Source organism: Pseudophryne corroboree, chromosome 8 (assembly GCF_028390025.1).
Source record: "Pseudophryne corroboree isolate aPseCor3 chromosome 8, aPseCor3.hap2, whole genome shotgun sequence".
NCBI classification, from domain to species: Eukaryota; Metazoa; Chordata; class Amphibia; order Anura; family Myobatrachidae; genus Pseudophryne; species Pseudophryne corroboree.
This window is the reverse complement of record NC_086451.1, coordinates 169,512,696-169,533,743: the sequence shown is the minus strand read 5'-3', so window position 1 is coordinate 169,533,743 and position 21,048 is coordinate 169,512,696. Positions and strand designations below refer to the sequence as shown.

Below are 21,048 nucleotides of genomic sequence, written 5' to 3'. Positions count from 1 at the left end.
CTGTGCAGCTCTTGTGCACATGTGATCACACACCTGCACAGCAAATTTTCCCTTCCGCTGTAGGCGGCAACCACCTGATCACAGGGATGCAAAAAACACACCCTAGCGATCAGGTCTGAATTACCCACAATGTGCATATTTGCAGAGCAACAAGCTACAGGGAGCCTTCCACCCCCCCCCCCCTTCCCCATGACTATGGGACACTGGGGGGGGGGGGGTTGTTTGGGTTAGCTGGACATTCCCAAAAAAAGTGACTGTCCTGCAAAAATTGGGTTAGTTGGGAGGTATGTGCAAATACATTTATTGTTTTGCATGCAGGGTAAATACTGGCTTCTTTGACATTTAGCCACAAATGCTGCACAGTTGAATTACAGTATTACACTGCAATTAACAGTTATGCTAGGACATTCCTTCTCCCAAAATCTACCTCTTTTTGCATGTTACATCTGTCCCACAGTGGCGTGCGGTGAGGTCAGTGGCTAGTGAGGCACTACAGCCATAATGTCCGCCGAATCCTGCCGATGACCCTTAGCCAATGCCCGCTACTGCCTCTGAGCCGATACCCACTGCCACCGCCAATGGCTTACAAACTCTCCCACAATCAACTGACCCAGCCCTCCACCACTAATTTCTATCTCAGTCCGATGCCGCCAATGGCCGCTGCCTGCCTGCTCATTGTTCTTGTGATATATTATAAATTTTTAAAGAAAAAAAATGAGTGTTTGGGACTGGGAAGGGTGAGGGAGGAGGACATGAATGCAATTTTGTTGTCCAGGGCTTCCATTAACTTAAAGGAGAAGGGTCTGAATGGGTTAAAAAAAATGTGTGAAGTCCCCCCTCCTTAGTATAACCAGCCTCTTTGAGCCGGTCCTGGTTATTTAAATACTGGGGGGAAAATTGGACAGAGGTTCCCCGTATTTAGACAACCAGCACCGGGCTCTTAGACGGGTCCTGGTTCCAAAAATACGTGGGACAAAAGATGTAGGGGTCCCCCATATTTTTAAAACCAGCACCGGGCTCCACTAGCCAGAGAGATAATGCCACAGCCAGGGGACACTTTTATGTAGGTCCCTGCGGCCCTGGCATTACCCCTCCAACTAGTCACCCCTGGCCGGGGTTCCCTGGAGAAGTGGGGACCCCTTAAATCAAGAGGTTCCTCCCCTCGAGGCACCCAAGGGCCAGGGGTGAAGCCCGAGGCTGTCCCCAGCACCCCTGGGTGGTGGGTGCCGGGCTGATAGCCATATGTGTAAAAAAAGAATATTGTTTTTTTGTTGTGGAACTACAAGGCCCAGCAAGCCTCCCCCACTTGCTGGTACTTGGAGAACCTCAAGTACCAGCAGGCGGGGAAATAACGGGCTCGCTGGTACCTGTAGTTCTACAACAACAAAAAATACCCAAATAAAAACACAAACACACACACCGTGACAGTAAAATTATTGAGACAGGCTGTAGCATGTGGATGCATGTAACCCTATAAAAGTGATGGATTGGGTGACTATTACAATACCCACTGTTGCTGTCTGAAAAATGATGGATTTATAGATTGCTCTGCCGAGATATGTTTTTTTTCTAAAATGCACCACAGGTATGGATGGATAGTATACTTGACGACACAGAGGTAGGTAGAGCAGTGGCCTACTGTACCGTACTGCTATATATTATATTATTTATTATTATTATCCTTTATTTATATGGCGCCACAAGGGTTCCGCAGCACCAAATTACAGAGTACATAAACAAATAATCAAACAGGAAAACAGCAACTTACAGTTGATGACAATATAGGTCAAGTACAGGGTAAATAAACATAGCTACATCAGCAGATGACACTGGAATAAGTATCAGGTGGCAGAAGACTGCTGGATTTGGTGCAGCTGAAGATTATTAAAGTAAGAAAAGAGTAAGCACATGAGGGAAGAGGGCCCTGCTCATGAGAGCTTACATTCTAAAGGGGAGGGGTAGACAGACAGGGGTGAGACAGATGGGGTACATAGAGAGCGTGGAACAGAGGTTTAGGATGAGATTTGGCTGGGTTTGGTGAAGAAGTGGGTCTTGAGAGCCCATTTGAAGTTTTGTAGAGAGGTGGAGAGTCTGAGGGGGAGAGGTAGGGAATTCCAGAGAAGGGGTGCAGCACGTGAAAAATCTTGGAGGTAGGAGTGGGAGGAAGTAATCCGTAGGCAGGAGAGTCGGCGTGCATTAGCAGAGCGAAGAGGACGGGTGGGAGTGTAAAGCGAGATAAGATCAGAGATGTAGATGGGAGAGGAGTGGGTGAAGGTTTTGTAAGCAAGTGTGAGAAGCTTGAAATGGATTCTGAAAGGGAAGGGGAGCCAGTGAAGGAATAGTAAGAGAGGAGAGGTGGACGTAGTGCATTTGGTGAGGAAAATGAGCCGGGCAGCAGCATTGAGGATAGATTGGAGTGGAGAGAGGTATTTGTCAGGAATGCCAGTCAGGAGGAGATTACAGTAGTCCAGTCTGGAGATGACCAGTGAGTGGATAAGAGTCTTAGTAGCATCCTGGGTCAGAAAGGGTCTGATCCTGGAAATATTTTTTAGATGAAAACGGCAGGTTTGTGAGAGGTGCTGAATGTGTGGTTTGAAGGAGAGGGAGGAGTCAAGGATTACTCCAAGACAGCGCACTTGGGGGGTAGAGGAGATAGTAGTGCCATCAATAGATAATGAGATTGTAGGAGGTGAGGTTATGCGGGAGGGAGGGAAGATGATCAGCTCAGTCTTAGACATGTTAAGTTTAAGAAAGCGCTGGGACATCCAGGAAGAGATAGCAGAGAGACAGTTGGAGATACGAGTGAGGAGAGTAGGGGAGAGGTCTGGAGAGGAAAGATAGATTTGAGTGTCATCAGCATAGAGATGATATTGGAAACCAAAAGAACTAAATGAGCTTACCTAGTGAGGACGTATAGAGAGAGAAGAGGACCAAGGACAGAACCTTGGGGTACCCCTACAGTTAGTGGAAGTGAGGGGGAGGTGGAGTCATGAGAGGAGACAGAGAATGAACGGTCAGAAAGGTAGGACGACAACCAAGAGAGGGCAGTGTTACGCAGACCAATGGAGTGAAGGATTTGCAGTAGGAGAGGATGGTCCACAGTGTCAAAAGCAGCAGAGAGATCAAGTAGAATAAGTAGAGAGTAGTGTCCCTTAGATTTAGCAGCATGGAGGTCATTGCATACTTTTGTAAGGGCAGTTTCAGTGGAGTGGAGAGGACGGAAGCCAGACTGGAATGGGTCAAGCAGTGAGTGTGAGGAAAGAAAGGAAGTAAGGCGGTTGTAGACAATACGCTCAAGGAGTTTGGAGGCAAAAGGGAGAAGAGAGAAGGGTCGGTAGTTGGAGAGAGTGTTTGGATCAAGGGTAGGTTTTTTAAGAATAGGAGAGATGAGAGCGTGCTTGAAGGCAGAGGGGACAGTGCCTGATGAGAGGGAGAGATTGAGAAGGTGGGAAAGATGGGAACAAGCAGAAGAAGAGATGTGGCAGAGGAGGCGGGAGGGGATAGGGTCAAGTGGGGAGGTGGTGAGGGGACAGGAACGAATGAGGGCCATGACTTCCTCTCCAGATGCATGGGAGAAAGATGACAGAGTTTGTGCGAGGGATGGGGAGGGTTGGTAAGGGATGGGAGAAGGCTGGTTACTGATAGTCTGGTGTGATGTGATGTCCTGACGTATGGAGTCAATTTTGGATGTGAAGTAAGTGGCAAAGTCAAGAGCAGAGAGTGAGGAAGGGAGACGAGGTGGAGGTGGGCAGAGGAGTGAGTTGAGAGTGGCAAAGAGGCGCCGGGGGTTGGAGACTGGGAGGAGATGAGGTTCTTGAAGTATGACTGTTTAGCAAGAGAAAGGGCAGCACTGAAGGATGAGAGCATAAGTTTGAAATGGAGGAAGTCTGCCTTAGAGCGTGATTTCCTCCAGTGTCGCTCAGCAGTACGTGAGCATTTTTGCAGATATCTGGTGCATTTGGTGTGCCAGGGTTGAGGTGTTAATTTGCGAGGGTGAACAGTGGTTGGTGGAGCAACAGAGTCAAGAGCAGAAGTAAGGGAAGCATTGTATGTGGAAGTGGCTTGTTCAGGGCATGAGAGAGAGAGAGAGAATAGGAGAGAGAAGTGAGTCAAACAGGGAGGAAAGGAATGTGGTGTCAATAGCTTCAATGTTACGCTTAGTGATGGTAGCCTTAGGAGGTTGAGATGGGGAAGTCGAGAGAGATAGGTTGAAGGAGAGCAGGTGGTGGTCAGAGAGGGGAAATGGGGAGTTGGAAAAATCAGAAATATCACAGCGGTGAGTGAAGACCAGATCCAGTGAGCTCCCATTCACATGGGAGGGTGAGGAGGTCCACTGGGAGAGACCAAGTGAAGAGGTGAGGTTAAGGAGTTTAGAGGCAGGGGATTGTGTGGGGATGTCAATAGGGATGTTGAAATCGCCTAGGATAATGGTGGGAATGTCAGAAGAGAGGAAGTGAGGAAGCCAGGAAGCAAAGTTGTCGATGAATTTGGAAGCAGTGCCAGGGGGGCGGTAAATGACAGCTACTCTAAGATGGACTGGTTGGAAGAGACATATGGAGTGGACCTCAAATGTAGATAATATAAGGGATGGTTCTGGTGGTATGAGTTGGTAGGAGTAACTAGAAGGTAAAAGGACCCCAACACCACCCCCATGGCGACCCCCAGGTCGGGGGGTGTGTGTGAATGTAAGGCCCCCAGCAGAGAGAGCAGCAGCAGAAGTAGTGTCAGAGGGCGTAATCCAAGTTTCAGTAATGGCTAGTAGGTGTAGGGAGTTGGAAATGAAAAGGTCATGAGTGGGGACCAGTTTGTTACAAACGGATCTGGCATTCCAGAGGGCACAGGATAGGGGGTATGAGTTTGTGGGAGAGATGTGAATTAGATTTTCAGGGTTGCTGTAGCGATGAGGTGGGATTAACTTTGAGGGCAGGGATGAGAGAGTAGTGATGGTACGGGTGCCTGAGATAGGAGGGGAAACTGCAGGAGGTGGGCAGGGAGGGAGGTCAGTGTGATGTGGATGGGGGTGTGGGGAGGTGACAGGGAAGGAAGAGAGGGAGCTGGGCTGAGTTGTGGGGTAGCAGGACCATGGGGCAGAGGTGAATGAAAGTGGGGTAACAGGAAAGGTGGGGGAAGGAAACAGAGGGATGGAGGGGAGACAGAGGAGGAGGTGGAGGAGACTAGGGGGGAGGATAAAGATACATTATTAGGTAGACACTGAGTGATGTGGGGAGTATAAGAAAGCATTCACATAGTGTTAAGTAGGTAAATAGGTTGAGGGAAAGTGGAAGTAGGAGAGGAGACTGTAAGGGAATCCGAGCAGAAGAATTGTAGAAATGCAGGTGAGAAAAGCAGTGTAGGCTCAAGGGGTGTAGATTTAGTATGAAATGAGTCAAAAGCGTAGATAAAGTGGGTGCAGAAATGTATTTGGAGTGTAAGAAATGAAAGGATTGTGAGAGGTTTAAGAAGCAATGGTAATTATGTTAGATGTTTTAAGTGTTTGCAGGTAAAATTGCATTGGTGCAGCTGTGCTTAAAAAACAAAATTACAATAATACAGATACAGGCATTTGTAGGTGAAATGGATGGTTTATGAAATGTCCAAGTAAGGTAGTTCTGTGCTATGTAATCAGATGCAACAATCAGGAGGTGAGTGATCTGAGGAGTAAGTGACTCACATTTGTTATTAGTTCTTCAGTTTTCTTTGTTTTGTTAGATTGGTGTGCTTCTGTTTTCCTTCTTTTTCACTTCGATTGAACGCTAATTGAACACTGCTGTTATGTGTCAATTTTATCACGCTTTTATAAAAATGCACGCTTAGATCAATAAATGCACAGCCAAATGGCTTTGCACAGCCTACACCATTGGACTTTAGTAGAAGACTATTACACGTGAAACCAATAATTGAAATCTGTAACCACACCCCACCCCCTCAAATGCCAGGCAATAAATTACCTTAAAAACAACAACCAGGCATTCCACAAAGATTAAACTGGGTCTATATCATTCAAAACTTTAAAAAAGTACTTCAAAATCACATACTATGCAATAATGTTTCAATTTGCATTACCCAGCAGAATTAGCTTTGCATATATAGATATAGTGCAGCAGAATAGATTGGTGGTTGTAGTCAATTGTAATTACCCAGCAGAATTAGCTTTGCATATATAGATATAGTGCAGCAGAATAGATTGGTGGTTGTAGTCAATTGTAATTACCTGTAGGTGACAAGAAGAGAAGAAACGTCAATTCACAATCGATATCAGCTGAAGATAAATTAACGCTGATTGAACGCTGCGTTATGTGTCAATTTTATCACGCTTTGATAAAAATGCATGCTTAGATCAATAAATGCACAGCCAAACAGCTTTGCACATCCTACACCATTGGACTTAAGTAGAAGTCTGGTGGCCAGCAAAATTTTGCACTGTCCTCCTACTATATATAGTGCGCACAACTACTAAAATACACCACAGGTATGGATGGATAGTATACTTGACGACACAGAGGTAGGTAGAACAGTGGCCTACTGTACCGTATTGCTATATATTATATACTGGTGGTCAGCAAAATTCTGCCCTGTCCTCCTACTATATATACTGCGCACAACTACTAAAATACACCACAGGTATGGATGGATAGTATACTTGACGACACAGAGGTAGGTAGAGCAGTGGCCTACTGTACCGTACTGCTATATATTATATACTGGTGGTCAGCAAAATTCTGCCCTGTCCTCATACTATATAATACAATGCAGCACAGATATGGAGCATTTTTCAGGCAGAGAACGTAGATATTTTCAGCACACTGAGCACAGATATTTGCAAGCACACTGAGCACAGATATTTGCAGCACACTGAACACAGAAACTGAGAAAACGCTGCACGTCCTCTCCCTATCATCTCCAATGCACAAGTGAAAATGGCGGCGACGCGTGGCTCCTTATATAGAATAGAATAGCTGCTGACGGGCACGATTGAGGGAGGAAAGGGACATTTGAATCCAGCCCATAGATGCAATGTGAATATGTAATTTGTACCTTCCTATCTTAAAATGTATATACAGTGTATATGTCACAACTGAGGGCCTGAGCTGACTGGAGGCAGCCTCAGTTGTAGGGGCTGAGGTGTAGTGGAACCTGGGAGGTTGTATCAGACCCCTGGACATGTAAGTTAAATGTAGAAGAATTGCCCGAAGGCGTGCCCACGACAACCAGGATAAAAGTCAATGATGTTTATTTTGACAAACTCCATGCATCACAGCAGTAATAAAAGAGAAACATAAAATCAGCAGAGAAATAATACAGTTCCTGAGTACTACAGGAGGGCAAGGACCACAGGGCTCTGGTAGTATGAGACAGTTCTTATTATCTTCTAGTTGGAAAGTCCTTACCAGGCCCGACTGTTGCAATGGAGATAGCCCAGGATCATACTAGCTGGTGTTCCAGGAAAAGCTGGGCTGCTGTGGATAAAATGGCTGCTGTGGGTACTGGCTGAAACCAGACTGATGTAAGCACGGAGTGGATTGCTGGATGGAACCAGCCAAATAATAAATGAAGCTTGAGAGCGATGAAATATGATTGATATATGGAGTTTGAGAGCGGTGAAATAATAGTGCCGGTGGTGAGTGGTAATCTGCGGAAATGATACCGGCACTTTAAGAAGAGCTGATCTCTGCTGGAAGCAGGTAAATCTGTAACTGGAAACAGATGAGTCCCAGAGGACTGGAGAGTCAGGCTGCACCGCAGGTGGTAGACTAGAGCGGGTCTCTTTAGTGGAGGTTTGGAGATGGTAACTGGAACCTGGAAAACAACCACGGGAGAGAGACAAACTGGAACTAGGTTTGACAACCAAATCACTGACGCCTTCCTTGCTCAGGCACAGAATACTTATACCTGCAGCAAGGAAGGGATTGGCTAGGCAATTTTGCAGATTACAATGGAAACAGCGGATTGGTGGAAATGAACAGGTGACAGAATCCAACATGGCTGCGCCCATGCAGACACTTGGAGGGAAGATTGGTTTGATAATCCATGTGGGAACTTTAACAGCAATGGCGGCGCCGGCCACAGTAAACAGGAGACGCCAGACTGATGAGTGCACATTTGAACCACGCGGGCAACAGCGGAGGCCGCGGCTGACATAAGCGCCACTCTGACATCCTGCATGCAGAAACTCAGGGACGGCGGCGGAGGCCGCGGGAGATGCCATTCAAGATGTAACATGGCGCCGCTGTGACAGCGTCTCAGAGTGACAGGAGAGGAGGCAGGAATGGGGACATCAGAATAACAGATGGGATCCGGTCCTGGAGCGCTGAGCCAGCCTTAGGAGGCATCTGAAAGGTAAGTTATGGCGTCCAGATACCCGGATCGTGACAGTATACACTAGAGGTCTTTCCGAACCCCCTAATCCTAACATTGTAATTTGCTTTAGGGCGCACCTCCAATTAGTCTAGTGTTTCTTGCTGCCTTTCCAATGAAGCAAGTTTAATTTAGTAATAGGTGAAAAACCATCCCTACAAAGGTGTTAATCAGAGACTTGGCTTTGTGGACACTTTTCAGAGAACAAATTTGTTAGCATAAAAATAAAGCCAGAAAATGAAGAGCTGTTTAATCACTCAATTGGATTTTTTTTGCCAGCATATTTCTTTTTCTCTGCAACCCACTGCTAAATTGTGCTTCCTAGCTGTTTTTATTAAATCACTGAATCAAATCTAACTCTGATTACATCAGAAAAGGCCAGGTACCCTACACCATAACAGGGGGTTTGAAATTTTGACTTGTCTACTTAAAGATCACCAAAATCTGATAACAAGGTCAATTACGTCCCTGGGTGGGATTGAACCACCAACCTTTTGGTTAGTAGCCAGACACACTAACCGATTGCGCCACAGAGACACTTTGTAAAAAGTACATACTGACAAAGGCTAATAAGCATACATCTAGAACGTTTCCTAGAAAAACTTTAAAAAGTCAATAATCTGGAGAGTTTTTGTAAGATGTTTCTTCCATCAACCAACGAAGAAACACATTGGTACTTTCCCATGATGAGTGAGTGCTTCAGGATCTCTTGCACTTACATGTGCAGCAGAGTACTGCAATGGAAGCATGCTGGGCCCATAACCCAGAGGTAGGTAGATTGAAACTATCCTTTGCTATATGCATTTTTTTTTTGTTAATTTAAGTAATCAAAACTGGGATTGATATTTTTGCTCTTTTATTTTTACTTAAAGTACAATAACTTTTACCATTTTAATTTGTTTTAATAGTATATTGACAGTATAGTTTTCTTTAAAAAATCCACTTAATTTTCTTTACCCTATTATTAAAAGGGTAATTGACAAAAACAAACTACATTGTCACCAGAAGAGCAATACAAAATGTACAAGTGATATATTAAAATCATCTTTCCAGCTTGAATTTCAATGATGCATTGGGGCAACGATTTTGTGAGAAACATCTTCACCCTTAAATAAAGATTTTCTTAATTCCTTACCTGTGTGCTAATTAGATATCACCTTGTTTTCACATTAAGCAGACTTCTACATGAGAAAGCAGCAAAGGATGCAGTGGCGTTAATGTTTCCTGGTGTCAACCTGTATTATTTCAGTAGACATTGAAATGAGGATGCATCTTGCTGCCTTTCCAATGAAGCAAGTTTAATTTAGTAATAGGTGAAAAACCATCCCTACAAAGGTGTTAATCAGAGACTTGGCTTTGTGGACACTTTTCAGAGAACAAATTTGTTAGCATAAAAATAAAGCCAGAAAATGAAGAGCTGTTTAATCACTCAATTTGATTTTTTTTGCCAGCATATTTCTTTTTCTCTGCAACCCACTGCTAAATTGTGCTTCCTAGCTGTTTTTATTAAATCACTGAATCAAATCTAACTCTGATTACATCAGAAAAGGCCAGGTACCCTACACCATAACAGGGGGTTTGAAATTTTGACTTGTCTACTTAAAGATCACCAAAATCTGATAACAAGGTCAATTACGTCCCTGGGTGGGATTGAACCACCAACCTTTTGGTTAGTAGCCAGACACACTAACCGATTGCGCCACAGAGACACTTTGTAAAAAGTATGTACTGACAAAGGCTAATAAGCATACATCTAGAACGTTTCCTAGAAAAACTTTAAAAAGTCAATAATCTGGAGAGTTTTTGTAAGATGTTTCTTCCATCAACCAACGAAGAAACACATTGGTACTTTCCCATGATGAGTGAGTGCTTCAGGATCTCTTGCACTTACATGTGCAGCAGAGTACTGCAATGGAAGCATGCTGGGCCCATAACCCAGAGGTAGGCAGATTGAAACTATCCTTTGCTATATGCATTTTTTTTTTGTTAATTTAAGTAATCAAAACTGGGATTGATATTTTTGCTCTTTTATTTTTACTTAAAGTACAATAACCTTTACCATTTTAATTAGTTTTAATAGTATATTGACAGTATAGTTTTCTTTAAAAAATCCACTTAATTTTCTTTACCCTATTATTAAAAGGGTAATTGACAAAAACAAACTACATTGTCACCAGAAGAGCAATACAAAATGTACAAGTGATATATTAAAATCATCTTTCCAGCTTGAATTTCAATGATGCATTGGGGCAACGATTTTGTGAGAAACATCTTCACCCTTAAATTAAGATTTTCTTAATTCCTTACCTGTGTGCTAATTAGATATCACCTTGTTTTCACATTAAACAGACTTCTACATGAGAAAGCAGCAAGGATGCAGTGGCGTTAATGTTTCCTGGTGTCAACCTGTATTATTTCAGTAGACATTGAAATGAGGATGCATCTTGCTGCCTTTCCAATGAAGCAAGTTTAATTTAGTAATAGGTGAAAAACCATCCCTACAAAGGTGTTAATCAGAGACTTGGCTTTGTGGACACTTTTCAGAGAACAAATTTGTTAGCATAAAAATAAAGCCAGAAAATGAAGAGCTGTTTAATCACTCAATTGGATTTTTTTGCCAGCATATTTCTTTTTCTCTGCAACCCACTGCTAAATTGTGCTTCCTAGCTGTTTTTATAAAATCAATGAATCAAATCTAACTCTGATTACATCAGAGAAGGCCAGGTACCCTACACCATAAGAGAAGGTTTGAAATTTTGACTTGTCTATTTAAATATCACTAAAATCTGATCACAAGGTCAATTACGTCCCTTGGTGGGATTGAACCACCAACCTTTTGGTTAATAGACATACACACTAACTGATTGCGCCACAGAGACACTTTGCAAAAGTACGTACTGACAAAGGCTAATAAGCATTCATCTAAAACGTTTCCTAGAAAAACTTTAAAAAGTCAATAATCTGGAGAGTTTTTGTAAGATGTTTCTTCCATCAACCAACGAAGAAACACATTGGTACTTTCCCATGATGAGTGAGTGCTCCAGGATCTCTTGCACTTACATGTGCAGCAGAGTACTGCAATGGAAGCATGCTGGGCCCCTAACCCAGAGGTAGGCAGATTAAAACTATCCTCTGCTATATGCATTTTTTTTTTGTTAATTAAAGTAATCCAAAACTGGGATTGATATTTTTGCTCTTTTATTTTTTATTAAAGTACAATAACTTTTACCATTTTAATTTTTTTTAATAGTATATTGAAAGTATTGTTTTCTTTTATAAATCCACTTAATTTTCTTTACCCTATTTTTAAAATGGTAATTGACAAAAACAAACTACATTGTCACCAGAAGAGCAATACAAAATGTACAAGTGATATATTAAAATCATCTTTCCAGCTTGAATTTCAATGATGCATTGGGGCAACGATTTTGTGAGAAACATTTTCACCCTTAAATAAAGATTTTCTTAATTCCTTACCTGTGTGCTAATTAGATATCACCTTGTTTTCACATTAAACAGACTTCCACATGAGAAAGCAGCAAGGATGCAGTGGCGTTAATGTTTCCTGGTGTCAACATGTATTATTTCAGTAGACATTGAAATGAGGATGCATCTTGCTGCCTTTCCAATGAAGCAAGTTTAATTTAGTAATAGGTGAAAAACCATCCTTACAAAGGTGTTAATCAGAGACTTGGCTTTGTGGACACTTTTCAGAGAACAAATTTGTTAGCATAAAAATAAAGCCAGAAAATGAAGAGCTGTTTAATCGCTCAATTGGATTTTTTTGCCAGCATATTTCTTTTTCTCTGCAACCCACTGCTAAATTGTGCTTCCTAGCTGTTTTTATAAAATCACTGAATCAAATCTAACTCTGATTACATCAGAGAAGGCCAGGTACCCTACACCATAAGAGGGGGTTTGAAATTTTGACTTGTCTACTTAAAGATCACCAAAATCTGATAACAAGGTCAATTACGTCCCTTGGTGGGATTGAACCACCAACCTTTTGGTTAATAGCCGTACACACTAACTGATTGCGCCACAGAGACACTTTGCAAAAATAGGTACTGACAAAGGCTAATAAGCATTCATCTAAAACGTTTCCTAGAAAAACTTTAAAAAGTCCATAATCTGGAGAGTTTTTGTAAGATGTTTCTTCCATCAACCAACGAAGAAACACATTGGTACTTTCCCATGATGAGTGAGTGCTTCAGGATCTCTTGCACTTACATGTGCAGCAGAGTACTGCAATGGAAGCATGCTGGGCCCATAACCCAGAGGTAGGCAGATTAAAACTATCCTCTGCTATATGCATTTTTTTTTGTTAATTAAAGTAATCCAAAACTGGGATTGATATTTTTGCTCTTTTATTTTTCATTAAAGTACAATAACTTTTACCATTTTAATTTGTTTTAATAGTATATTGAAAGTATTGTTTTCTTTTAAAAATCCACTTAATTTTCTTTACCCTATTATTAAAATGGTAATTAACAAAAACAAACTACATTGTCACCAGAAGAGCAATACAAAATGTACAAGTGATATATTAAAATCATCTTTCCAGCTTGAATTTCAATGATGCATTGGGGCAACGATTTTGTGAGAAACATTTTCACCCTTAAATAAAGATTTTCTTAATTCCTTACCTGTGTGCTAATTAGATATCACCTTGTTTTCACATTAAACAGACTTCCACATGAGAAAGCAGCAAGGATGCAGTGGCGTTAATGTTTCCTGGTGTCAACCTGTATTATTTCAGTAGACATTGAAATGAGGATGCATCTTGCTGCCTTTCCAATGAAGCAAGTTTAATTTAGTAATAGGTGAAAAACCATCCTTACAAAGGTGTTAATCAGAGACTTGGCTTTGTGGACACTTTTCAGAGAACAAATTTGTTAGCATAAAAATAAAGCCAGAAAATGAAGAGCTGTTTAATCACTCAATTGGATTTTTTTGCCAGCATATTTCTTTTTCTCTGCAACCCACTGCTAAATTGTGCTTCCTAGCTGTTTTTATAAAATCACTGAATCAAATCTAACTCTGATTACATCAGAGAAGGCCAGGTACCCTACACCATAACAGGGGGTTTGAAATTTTGACTTGTCTACTTAAAGATCACCAAAATCTGATAACAAGGTCAATTACGTCCCTGGGTGGGATTGAACCACCAACCTTTTGGTTTATAGCTGTACACACTAACTGATTGCGCCACAGAGACACTTTGCAAAAGTACATACTGACAAAGGCTAATAAGCATTCATCTAAAACGTTTCCTAGAAAAACTTTAAAAAGTCAATAATCTGGAGAGTTTTTGTAAGATGTTTCTTCCATCAACCAACGAAGAAACACATTGGTACTTTCCCATGATGAGTGAGTGCTTCAGGATCTCTTGCACTTACATGTGCAGCAGAGTACTGCAATGGAAGCATGCTGGGCCCATAACCCAGAGGTAGGCAGATTAAAACTATCCTCTGCTATATGCATTTTTTTTTGTTAATTAAAGTAATCCAAAACTGGGATTGATATTTTTGCTCTTTTATTTTTCATTAAAGTACAATAACTTTTACCATTTTAATTTGTTTTAATAGTATATTGAAAGTATTGTTTTCTTTTAAAAATCCACTTAATTTTCTTTACCCTATTATTAAAATGGTAATTGACAAAAACAAACTACATTGTCACCAGAAGAGCAATACAAAATGTACAAGTGATATATTAAAATCATCTTTCCAGCTTGAATTTCAATGATGCATTGGGGCAACGATTTTGTGAGAAACATTTTCACCCTTAAATAAAGAATTTCTTAATTCCTTACCTGTGTGCTAATTAGATATCACCTTGTTTTCACATTAAACAGACTTCCACATGAGAAAGCAGCAAGGATGCAGTGGCGTTAATGTTTCCTGGTGTCAACCTGTATTATTTCAGTAGACATTGAAATGAGGATGCATCTTGCTGCCTTCCCAATGAAGCAAGTTTAATTTAGTAATAGGTGAAAAACCATCCTTACAAAGGTGTTAATCAGAGACTTGGCTTTGTGGACACTTTTCAGAGAACAAATTTGTTAGCATAAAAATAAAGCCAGAAAATGAAGAGCTGTTTAATCACTCAATTGGATTTTTTTGCCAGCATATTTCTTTTTCTCTGCAACCCACTGCTAAATTGTGCTTCCTAGCTGTTTTTATAAAATCACTGAATCAAATCTAACTCTGATTACATCAGAGAAGGCCAGGTACCCTACACCATAACAGGGGGTTTGAAATTTTGACTTGTCTACTTAAAGATCACCAAAATCTGATAACAAGGTCAATTACGTCCCTGGGTGGGTTTGAACCACCAACCTTTTGGTTAATAGCTGTACACACTAACTGATTGCGCCACAGAGACACTTTGCAAAAGTATATACTGACAAAGGCTAATAATCATTCATCTAAAACGTTTCCTAGAAAAACTTTAAAAAGTCAATAATCTGGAGAGTTTTTTTAAGATGTTTCTTCCATCAACCAACGAAGAAACACATTGGTACTTTCCCATGATGAGTGAGTGCTTTAGGATCTCTTGCACTTACATGTGCAGCAGAGTACAGCAATGGAAGCATGCTGGGCCCATAACCCAGCGGTATGCAGATTGAAACTATCCTCTGCTATATGCATTTTTTTTTTGTTAATTAAAGTAATCCAAAACTGGGATTGATATTTTGGCTCTTTTATTTTTACTTAAAGTACAATAACTTTTACCATTTTAATTTGTTTTAATAGTATATTGAAAGTATTGTTTTCTTTCAAAAATCCACTTAATTTTCTTTACCCTATTATTAAAATGGTAATTGACAAAAACAAACTACATTGTCACCAGAAGAGCAATACAAAATGTACAAGTGATATATTAAAATCATCTTTCCATTTTGAATTTCAATGATGCATTGGGGCAACGATTTTGTGAGAAACATCTTCATCCTTAAATAAAGATTTTCTTAATTCCTTACCTGTGTGCTAATTAGATATCACCTTGTTTTCACATTAAACAGACTTCCACATGAGAAAGCAGCAAGGATGCAGTGGCGTTAATGTTTCCTGGTGTCAACTTGTATTATTTCAGTAGACATTGAAATGAGGATGCATCTTGCTGCCTTTCCAATGAAGCAAGTTTAATTTAGTAATAGGTGAAAAACCATCCTTTCAAAGGTGTTAATCAGAGACTTGGCTTTGTGGACACTTTTCAGAGAACAAATTTGTTAGCATAAAAATAAAGCCAGAAAATGAAGAGCTGTTTAATCACTCAATTGGATTTTTTTGCCAGCATATTTCTTTTTCTCTGCAACCCACTGCTAAATTGTGCTTCCTAGCTGTTTTTATAAAATCACTGAATCAAATCTAACTCTGATTACATCAGAGAAGGCCAGGTACCCTACATCATAAAAAGGGTTTTGAAATTTTGACTTGTCTACTTAAAGATCACCAAAATCTGATAACAAGGTCAGTTACGTCCCTGGGTAGGATTGAACCACCAACCTTTTGGTTAGTAGCCGGACACACTAACCGATTGCGCCACAGAGACACTTTACGAAAAGTACTTACTGACAAAGGCTAATAAGTATTCATCTAGAACGTTTCCTAGAAAAACTTTAGAAAGTCAATAATCTGGAGAGTTTTTGTAAGATGTTTCTTAGATCAACCAACGAAGAAACACATTGGTACTTTCCCATGATGAGTGAGTGCTTCAGGATCTCTTGCACTTACATGTGCAGCAGAGTACTGCAATGGAAGCATGCTGGGCCCATAACCAAGAGGTAGGCAGATTGAAACTATCCTCTGCTATATGCATTTTTTTTGTTAATTAAAGTAATCCAAAACTGGGATTGATATTTTAGCTCTTTTATTTTTACTTAAAGTACAATAACTTTTACCATTTAAATTTGTTTTAATAGTATATTGACAGTATTGTTTTCTTTCAAAAATCAACTTAATAGTATCTCACCTGGCAGGTAAGTAGGAGTTGGGCTAGAGCTGGGGAGGGTCGCTGCTCGGGCACCCCCCTGTCAAGTGAAGGAGATCCAACTGAGGCAGCACAAGGGAACTCTCGAAGAAGAACAAGGCTAGAGGAAGATCTGATACAAAGAAATCTGACTTTTACAAGAGCTGACCAGAAGAAAGCACAAACACAGTCCCCCACTACCACAAATAATGCAGTCGAGTTTCCCACATTTTGGGAAATCACAGGGGTCAGCATACCCAGAATACAATGAATGAACCTCACCCTGGGAGAACAATCTTCATGACCATGGTATCTCCTATGCAAAATAAGTATGATTTGGGATAGGGCTGGGGAGGGCCGCTGCTCAGGCACATCTCTGTCAAGTAAAGGAGATTCAACTGAGGCAGCACAAGGGAACTCTCATCTGGGGACAACAACTGCAGAGAGAACACATATTTTCAGATGAACATGGGAGGGCAGAAGGCTGCCTAATACTGAAGCACCCCCAAACAACAAACCAAATGCAACAACTAGTGCAAGCATTCCTGGGGGAAGGCCTGCAGCAGATGGATTTGCATATGGTGATGTCATCCAAGCAGTGGGTCAAAGTTGGCTTCAACACTCGTCTGCATATGAAAAGAGAAAAGGGGCGTGCAGGGCATGGCGGCCTTTTGCGGCAATTGGATGACCCCTAGTTCGCATTAAACACCTCCACCCTCCTTCGGTGTGAGGCTCATGTTGGCTATGCCCCAGCCCCTGAAGCATTCAAGCTGATTTCTTGCAGCAGTTGGGCACTGTAACAGCTCCAGAGCTGGTCTGTAAGGCAAGTAAAAGGGTGTGGGCCTTGCAGCACTACCTGTAGTTCGCATTGTGCGTTGGAAGGCACAAAATAAGCAGACGGGAGAAGTCAGGATAGTGCGCAAGGGCATAGAAGGGAGCGGCTCAAGAAAAGAGAAGTGGAAACAGACAGCAAACTAGGCTGGAGAGAGACCTGAGACAAAGAGATCTGAATTATACGAGAGCCGACCAGGGGAAACACAAATTATGCAGTCAAGTTTCCCACATTTGGGGAAATCGCAGGATCAGCACACCCAGAGTGCAATGGGTGAGCCTTGCTCTGGGAGAAGCACCTTCCTGATCATAGTATATCACCTGGCAGGTAAGTAGGAGTTGGGCTAGAGCTGGGGAGGGTCGCTGCTCGGGCACCCCCCTGTCAAGTAAAGGAGATCCAACTGAGGCAGCACAAGGGAACTCTCGAAAGAAGAACAAGGCTAGAGGAAGATCTGAGACAAAGAAATCTGACTTTTACCAGAGCTGACCAGAGGAAAGCACAAACACAGTCCCCCACTACCACAAATAATGCAGTTGAGTTTCCCACATTTGGGGAAATCATAGGGGTCAGCATACCCAGAATGCAATGAATGAACCTCACCCTGGGAGAACAATCTTCATGACCATGGCATCTCCTATGCAAAATAAGTATGATTTGGGATAGGGCTGGGGAGGGCCGCTGCTCAGGCACATCTCTGTCAAGTAAAGGAGATTCAACTGAGGCAGCACAAGGGAACTCTCATCTGGGGACAACAACTGCAGGGAGAACACATATTTTCAGATGAACATGGGAGGGCAGAAGGCTGCCTAATACTGAAGCACCCCCAAACAACAAACCAAATGCAACAACTAGGCAAGCATTCCTGGGGGAAGGCCTGCAGCAGATGGATTTGCATATGGTGATGTCATCCAAGCAGTGGGTCAAAGTTGGCTTCAACCCTCGTCTGCATATGAAAAGAGAAAAGGGGAGTGCAGGGCATGGCGGCCTTTTGCGGCGCTTGGATGACCCCTAGTTCGCATTAAACACCTCCACCCTCCTTCGGTGTGGGGCTCATGTTGGCTATGCCCCAGCCCCTGAAGCATTCAAGCTGATTTCTTGCAGCAGCTGGGCACTGTAACAGCTCCAGAGCTGCTCTGTAAGGCAAATAAAAGGGTGTGGGACCTGCAGCACTACCTGTAGTTCGCATTGTGCGTTGGAAGGCACAAAGTAAGCAGACGGGAGAAGTCAGGATAGTGCGCAAGGGCATAGAAGGGAGCGGCTCAATAAAAGAGAAGTGGAAACAGACAGCAAACTAGGCTGGAGAGAGACCTGAGACAAAGAGATCTGAATTATACGAGAGCCGACCAGAGGAAACACAAATTATGCAGTCAAGTGTCCCACATTTTGGGAAATCAGAGGAGCAGCACACCCAGAGTGCAATGGGTGAGCCTTGCCCTGGGAGAAGCACCTTCCTGATCATAGTATCTCACCTGGCAGGTAAGTAAGAGATGGGCTAGAGCTGGGGAGGGTCGCTGCTCGGGCACCCCCCTGTCAAGTGAAGGAGATCCAACTGAGGCAGCACAAGGGAACTCTCGAAAGAAGAACAAGGCTAGAGGAAGATCTGAGACAAAGAAATCTGACTTTTACCAGAGCTGACCAGAGGAAAGCACAAACACAGTCCCCCACTACCACATAAAATGCAGTCGAGTTTCCCACATTTGGGGAAATCACAGGGGTCAGCATTCCCAGAATGCAATGAATGAACCTCACCCTGGGAGAACAATCTTCATGACCATGGTATCTCCTATACAAAATAAGTATGTTTTGGGATAGGGCTGGGGAGGGCCGCTGCTCAGGCACATCTCTGTCAAGTAAAGAAGATTCAACTGAGGCAGCACAAGGGAACTCTCATCTGGGGACAACAACTGCAGGGAGAACACATATTTTCAGATGAACATGGGAGGGCAGAAGGCTGCCTAATACTGAAGCACCCCCAAACAACAAACCAAATGCAACAACTAGTACAAGCATTCCTGGGGGAAGGTCTGCAGAAGACGGATTTGCATACGGTGATGTCATCCAAGAAGTGGGCCAAAATTGGCTGGAACCCTCATCTGCATATGAAAAGAGAAAAGGGGTATGCAGGGCATGGCGGCCTTTTGCGGCGCTTGGATGACCCCTAGTTCGCATTAAACATCCCCACCCTCCTTCGGTGTAGGACTCATGTTGGCCATGCCCATGCCCCTGAAGCATTCAAGCTGATTTCTTGCAGCAGCTGGGCACTGTAATAGCTCCAGAGCTGCTCTTTAAGGCAAGTAAAAGGGTGTGGGCCCTGCAGCATTACCTGTAGTTTGCATTGTGCATTGTAAGGCACAAAGTAAGCAGACGGGAGGAGAAGTCAGGTTAGTGCACAAGGGTATTGAAGAAAGGGGCTCAAGAAAAAAAGAAGTGGAAACAGACAGCAAACTAGGCTGGAGAGAGACCTGAGACAAAGAGATCTGAATTATATGAGAGCCGACCAGGGGAAACACAAATTATGCAGTCAAGTTTCCCACATTTGGGGAAATCGTATGGGCAGCACACCCAGAGTGCAATGGGTGAGCCTTGCCCTGGGAGAAGCAATTTCATGATCATAGTATCTCACCTGGCAGGTAAGCAGGAGTTGAGCTAGAGCTGGGGAGGGTCGCTGCTCGGGCACCCCCCTGTCAAGTGAAGGAGATCCAACTGAGACAGCACAAGGGAACTCTCGAAAGAAGAACAAGGCTAGAGGAAGATCTGAGACAAAGAAATCTAACTTTTACCAGAGCTGACCAGAGGAAAGCACAAACACAGTCCCCCACTACCACAAATAATGCAGTCGAGTTTCCCACATTTGGGGAAATCATAGGGGTCAGCATACCCAGAATGCAATGAATGAACCTCACCCTGGGAGAACAATCTTCATGACCATGGTATCTCCTATGCAAAATAAGTATGATTTGGGATAGGGCTGGGGAGGGCCGCTGCTCAGGCACATCTCTGTCAAGAGTAGGAGATTCAACTGAGGCAGCACAGGGGTACTCTCATCTGGGGACAACAACTGCAGGGAGAACACATATTTTCAGATGAACATGGGAGGGCAGAAGGCCGCCTAATACTGAAGCACCCCCAAACAACAAACCAAATGCAACAACTAGTGTAAGCATTCCTGGGGGAAGGCCTGCAGCAGATGGATTTGCATATGGTGATGTCATCCAAGCAGTGGGTCAAAGTTGGCTTAAACACTCGTCTGCATATGAAAAGAGAAAAGGGGTATGCAGGGCATGGCGGCCTTTTGCGGCGCTTGGATGACCACTAGTTCGCATTAAACAGCTCCACCCTCCTTCGGTGTGGGGCTCATGTTGGCTATGCCCCAGCCCCTGAAGCATTCAAGCTGATTTCTTGCAGCAGCTGGGCACTGTAACAGCTCCAGAGCTGCTCTGTAAGGCAAGTAAAAGGGTGTGGGCCCTGCAGCACTACCTGTAGTTTGCATTGTGCGTTGGAAGGCACAAATTAAGCAGACGGGAGAAGTCAGGATAATGCGCAAGGGCATAGAAGGGAACGGCTCAAGAAAAGAGAAGTGGAAACAGACAGCAAACTACGCTGGAGAGAGACCTGATACAAAGAGATCTGAATTATACGAGAGCTGACCAGAGGAAACACAAATTATGCAGTCAAGTGTCCCACATTTGGGGAAATCGCAGGAGCAGCACACCCAGAGTGCAATGGGTGAGCCTTGCCCTGGGAGAAGCACCTTCATGATCATAGTATCTCACCTGGCAGGTAAGTAGGAGTTGGGCTAGAGCTGGGGAGGGTCACTGCTCGGGCACCCCCCTGTCAAGTGAAGGAGATCCAACTGAGGCAGCACAAGGAAACTCTCGAAAGAAGAA

The 21,048-nt window shown here is 42.9% G+C and overlaps 9 non-coding genes and 1 pseudogene across 9 annotated transcripts; all 10 read right to left on the bottom strand.

The window, feature by feature from the left end:
* Positions 1-8,818: 8,818 nt before the first annotated feature.
* TRNAS-ACU (transfer RNA serine (anticodon ACU)) lies at positions 8,819-8,892 on the bottom strand. Its single transcript has one exon. It is a non-coding gene; the product is annotated as a tRNA-Ser (tRNA).
* A 1,098-nt stretch (positions 8,893-9,990) lies between these two features.
* On the bottom strand, positions 9,991-10,064 carry TRNAS-ACU (transfer RNA serine (anticodon ACU)). The gene has a single exon. It is a non-coding gene; the product is annotated as a tRNA-Ser (tRNA).
* Positions 10,065-16,498: 6,434 nt separating this feature from the next.
* Positions 16,499-16,662, bottom strand: LOC134951009 (U1 spliceosomal RNA). The gene has a single exon (XR_010183826.1). It is a non-coding gene; the product is annotated as a U1 spliceosomal RNA (small nuclear RNA).
* A 671-nt stretch (positions 16,663-17,333) lies between these two features.
* LOC134952691 (U1 spliceosomal RNA) lies at positions 17,334-17,496 on the bottom strand. The gene has a single exon (XR_010185160.1). It is a non-coding gene; the product is annotated as a U1 spliceosomal RNA (small nuclear RNA).
* Positions 17,497-17,648: 152 nt separating this feature from the next.
* LOC134950423 (U1 spliceosomal RNA) lies at positions 17,649-17,812 on the bottom strand. The gene has a single exon (XR_010183344.1). It is a non-coding gene; the product is annotated as a U1 spliceosomal RNA (small nuclear RNA).
* A 670-nt stretch (positions 17,813-18,482) lies between these two features.
* Positions 18,483-18,645, bottom strand: LOC134952610 (U1 spliceosomal RNA). Its single transcript, XR_010185098.1, has one exon. It is a non-coding gene; the product is annotated as a U1 spliceosomal RNA (small nuclear RNA).
* A 152-nt stretch (positions 18,646-18,797) lies between these two features.
* On the bottom strand, positions 18,798-18,961 carry LOC134951705 (U1 spliceosomal RNA). The gene has a single exon (XR_010184396.1). It is a non-coding gene; the product is annotated as a U1 spliceosomal RNA (small nuclear RNA).
* Positions 18,962-19,657: 696 nt separating this feature from the next.
* On the bottom strand, positions 19,658-19,799 carry LOC134953496 (U1 spliceosomal RNA; annotated as a pseudogene).
* Positions 19,800-19,951: 152 nt separating this feature from the next.
* Positions 19,952-20,115, bottom strand: LOC134950405 (U1 spliceosomal RNA). Its single transcript, XR_010183329.1, has one exon. It is a non-coding gene; the product is annotated as a U1 spliceosomal RNA (small nuclear RNA).
* A 671-nt stretch (positions 20,116-20,786) lies between these two features.
* LOC134951971 (U1 spliceosomal RNA) lies at positions 20,787-20,949 on the bottom strand. Its single transcript, XR_010184604.1, has one exon. It is a non-coding gene; the product is annotated as a U1 spliceosomal RNA (small nuclear RNA).
* Positions 20,950-21,048: the final 99 nt, after the last annotated feature.